Source organism: Poromitra crassiceps (genome assembly GCF_964638095.1).
Source record: "Poromitra crassiceps genome assembly, chromosome: 21".
Lineage (NCBI taxonomy): Eukaryota > Metazoa > Chordata > Actinopteri > Beryciformes > Melamphaidae > Poromitra > Poromitra crassiceps.
Genome location: NC_139638.1, coordinates 25,446,364 through 25,451,298, shown reverse-complemented (window position 1 = coordinate 25,451,298; position 4,935 = coordinate 25,446,364). Strand labels below are relative to the sequence as shown.

The 4,935-nt window shown below is 43.2% G+C and overlaps 1 pseudogene across 1 annotated transcript; it reads right to left on the bottom strand.

Moving 5' to 3' along the window:
• Positions 1–477: 477 nt before the first annotated feature.
• LOC310795356 (gap junction beta-3 protein pseudogene) lies at positions 478–1,049 on the bottom strand (annotated as a pseudogene). Its single transcript has 2 exons — positions 948–1,049; positions 478–561 (listed from the first exon to the last, which is right to left on the bottom strand). The product of its transcript is annotated as a gap junction beta-3 protein pseudogene (transcript).
• Between the last annotated feature and the right edge of the window lie 3,886 nt (positions 1,050–4,935).

The following is a 4,935-nucleotide window of genomic DNA, read 5'->3' as shown; positions in this document are numbered from 1 at the left end:
GGCTTGCCTTCGCTGTCGGCAACGTAAGCAAAATACTTCCACATTTCGCTTCGTGCATTTGCTTCGTCTGACTGTGTCCCTGTCGGGCTGTGACTGAAGGAGGAGGAGGACTGTGGCCACAGAGAGCGAGCAGGCAGCAGAGAGGAGAGGAGAGAGGGGAAAATCAGCACGCCCACACATTATTATCACAAGATAATTTCGCCAGTTTGCTTTAATGTGCGCGAATGATTAGATTATGCCCGCTGGAACATTAAGCAACATGTGTACACCTCGCCCATGAGAGTGTCGCGGGAAATGACTGGACCCGTTCTACACTTAAGTCCGCTATCGCGCATACCGCTCTTCTGACTGCCTCGAAACTGGTGAAATCTCCGCGATGACAGGCTCGCGCTTATACCGGCACGACGACTTTCTCACATGCAGGCATTAGACCACGTTCCGGTCATTTAGCGGTACAAAGCGCATGTGGGAAAAGGGCTATAGGTAGTTGTAGGTGATTGGATAGAAGTGGTCATAGCATAAACTGAGACATCCGGGCTGGCTGGTGTTGCACTCAAAGTCCTTCGCGTTGCCCCATACCGGTGTCATGCCGAGTTTTGCACCCCCGCCGAGAATTGCATCCCCACCTTCCGGGAGCATATTGTAATGATTTATACGGAAACTTAACTGTTCAAAAATGATATAATTATCTGGGTAGACGTGATCTCCAAGCCAGGGGTCTGTCCTGCCTCAGGAGACCGACTTTGATGCATTAGATCCGCGTGGAGGTGACTTCCATGCTTGGGGCTCTCTTCTGCCTCATGGAAGCCGACTTTGGTGCTTAAAAGTTTGTACCTGCCGAGATTTGCATCCCTGTTTTTAAGTTAAAACAGCCCCCAAATATGGTGCAATTCTCGGCGGGGGTGCAAAACTCGGCATGACACCGGCTGGGCAACCACATTGCAGACCATGAGCCTGAAGATAAAGACCACAGAAAGCCAGATTTTTCCGAAGGCAGTGGAGTAGTTGTTCACTCTGCTAAGCAGACCTCGGAGAGAATTCCAATCCATCCGTTCAGCTCAGGCTTTCCTTCACGGCTTTTGACCTTGGTTGGAACAAGTCTTTCTTCAGAGCTTTGAGCAAGAACCAGAGAGCTATAGAACAAGATAGGGAGACAAAGCATACATTTTGAGATCTTTGTTGTTGGCTCATTTGTATTTTATTTTATTTTGTTTAGGCTTCAGTACAAGGTTATCTTTGTACAAATTGCACTATGTTGGGATGCGCGGCAGGGAGCAGAACCTTGCGGGGTTAAATGTAACAGACTTTTTAGGTTGCTGTGATAGCATCGAACATACATTTTGATTTTTTTGTTACTGCGTGTTAAAAATCCCAAGCTGGTATCCTGGACTCAGTTTACCATAATCCACCACTCCCTCAACTCTGTTCCTCTTGCACCCCACGCAGCTACCCACAATCACTCTTAATTACCTGATTACCTGCACACTCCTTTTAAAACCCCAGTCAGTTCACAAAAAGTTTTAGAGCTGGCTGGTAGGCCTTTGATTTGCTGCATTATACCTGTGTGTGTTAAGTGATGTATTTAGACTAATTTCAATAATGAAGACCTCAGCCAATGCCCGGTCCAGGTTATATTTTGCATCATCCCATTCATTGATATGCATGCCCCTTTTCATTCATCTCTCTCTCCCCTCTGCAGCCAAGCCCTGTTCAGGTTATATCACTCAGTCATTGATATGCACCTCCCTTCATTCATGCTTCTCTCCTTGTCCAATCACAGTCTCCCATGCTCTCCCTCTGGCCAATATCCAATCAGCTCAAGCCACTCCATTTCCCTCGCTGGCCATTCTCCTAACCCGAGTAGTATATCAGAGTCCAGGTTTTCTACTATGTCGTAACTTACCTATCTGTGCTGTTACCCCTCAGTTGCTGATCATCGCACAATGAATTGAAAATGGGGGACCCTGATGTAAACAAGACAAACGTCTTTCTGTGGTCTGCATCCCCTTAACAATTGTGTGTAATGAGCCGTACTGTATTGTACCCATTCTGCAATCTGTTAAATAAAGTTTTCATTCATTCATTCATTCATCGGCAAAGCAGTTGTTTCGCCCCACCTCCTCCCCTGACCACCGCCAATGTCATGACTCCTGAAGAATTCCCTATGGGGGAATTCTCTATCCTATCATTGACGTCCTCATGTCTCAGGAGGAGCGTCATCATATCATGGAGTCATACGCCAAATCTAATTTGTTTATTGTATCATTAAAGTTTATTTGTACCTTCTTTCTAGTCTTTCATTATTCAAGAAAAAGTAGTGCTTTAACCTTTGTACTGTAGTAATTTACCTCTTTGATTGTATTAAGCTTACCTGTTAATATAGCCTGAGTTATATTAATTTACCTGTATAAATGGTTGTTTTGTGGCAGCTAAAGTAGCTTACTGCTAGCAGTTATTTGGTGTTGTGGGCAGCATGATTTTGAGTGCATTTCCTTTCTTTCTTTTTCAGAACCACACACAACCAACTAGTGGATTTTCCTTTATACCTAACATACATGTACATGTGTTACCATAGATACACTGCATGTAATACGCCACGGCCATCACGGGGGAAGAGCTCCGTTCATTTCCACACACAGCGTCATTTTCCTTGAATTAAACATAGCTAAAAGCTGTTGTGTGGTGGGCTGCGCAGACAACAAATGTAAAAAATTGGCACTTAAAGTTCTTTTGTACTCCTGAGCAAAACAAGTAAGGCATTGAGAATTGGGGAGAAGAAAAATGTGGATCTAGCTGTCAAGAAGTAAGTTGGAGTGTTCATCTTCCGTATATACGATATTTTGGTGCAACACGCAACCATGCACGTGACATAGGAGAACGCCAGGATTGGACAGGAGTTTGTGTTTTCCCCCGTCTTGGGCATGGTTTCTGAATGATGACGCGTTACGCAGTGTCTCTATCCCCTGCAAACCATCCAACATTCTTGTCTGAATAAATGGTTAAATGGCCCTTGGATCCTCCTTGTGTTTAAATGTGCACACCGGTCAGAGGCTCTATGATCCATACATTTCCATAACCCATAACATACTTTGAGACAGTCAATTATTCTATTCAACATAGGGCCCTATCGTCATACAGGTGATATCGTTTGCGCAGCAGTTTGATAGAAACAATAACAATAAATTAGATAAAGTAAGATAGATATAACATCCGTCATCCATTATATGGGTTATATTGGACTCCAATATAATTTCATGTTCTCAAGGTAATATTGAAATGCATTTATCTATTATTAAAAAAATATATATAAGAGGAGTTGGGGGGGGAAAAATCATTCTAGGTTCACAAGGACACCTATGCAAAAAATTTCTGTGTTTGTTTTGTTTTATTTCATCTTCTGTTGAAGATGGTCTGAAGAGTAGAACCTCTGATTTTGTAAATAGTATAAATAGAAACAACTTTGACACTGACTAACAGGAACGGGAGGGAGCTATTACAACTCTGCAGAAGCCTCAGTCTGTACATTGTCAACAGTCGGGTAAGAGGGGGCTGTTTGGGAAAATGCACTTATTGTTCAGCTCTTGGCAACAGCACTGTAGATTATATGATCACAGACATGGATCCCTTCTCTTTCAGTGCATTCACAGTCAAGCCCCAAACCCCCTTATCTCAGACCACAACCAAATCACCCTCTTAGAGAGAGAAATATGGTCCATTTTGTAATTCCAGAAACCCAACAGTGTGTAGGCTGTTTCAGCAACAGACGCAAAGGTAAAGTTAGGTAAGCAAAGGTAAAGTTAGGCTAGGTAAATTAAACGCACCTTGTCCTCCAGTCCGATGTCCCTTGCTAATGGTATGGCTCCCAGAGAGATACTGAGAGCGCAAGACAGGAGAGAGCACTACACACACCAAGACACACACTGCGAGAGACACACACCAAAGTATGATTTTGGATCATGAGTAGGCTTTTTGCCAATTCCTACATCAAAGCAGGGTTTTGGATAATGAGTAGGCTTTTTGCCAATTCCTATGACCCTATGACACCAAAGTAGGATTTTGGATCTTACACACCAAAGTAGCCTTTTTGCTCCCAATTACACACACACAGTTTGGTTCCATTTTCATGCCATTTTATCTCCTCAGGATAGGAATTTCCCTGTAGGTTAGAAAGATCATGTCTGGAGAGTTTAAAAGCTTAGTCTGAGGTAGTCTGCTAAATTGAAATATATGAAAACATGCACATCCATGAACCGAGACTTCGGGTAGGTGCTGAGACGAAAACTGTAACAGTGAAATAAATGCAAAAAACGCTCGCACACTAGCAGGACTCCTTTTTGAATGCTTTATTGCACCAAGTGATAACGTTTCGAGCCAAAGCAGCTCTTCGTCAGAGCAGGTCTGACATGATTTCGAGCCAAAGCAGCTCTTCGTCAGACCAGGTCTGACGAAGAGCTGCTTTGGCTCGAAACGTTATCACTTGGTGCAATAAAGCATTCAAAAAGGAGTCCTGCTAGTGTGCGAGCGTTTTTTGCATTTATTAGTCTGCTAAATTGTCCAATAAGTGTCCTCATCAAACTATAGGAGATAATGCAATTTTTGGCTACAAAACACTTATGCTGTGTGAATTATTCTGCACAAGTCGGTTGGAGAGATCGGATGGATATTTTATGCTTTTTTTTTTTAGCTGTAAAAAAAAATTGCCATGGCCTTCAATAGTTTGGGAGAAGGGCTGACATGGAACTATGGGGGTAACTTTATTAATAAATGTATCACTTTTCAAAAATAAAGTCGGAGGGCGGTGCGGTTGGCTGACACTCACGGAGAAGAAGTTAGAGTCAAAGTGCAGCAGAGTCATGAACCATGAACATACTGCCGGCACTCACGGATAAGAAGTTGGAGTCACAGTGCAGCAGCGTCATGAACATGAGTAATGCC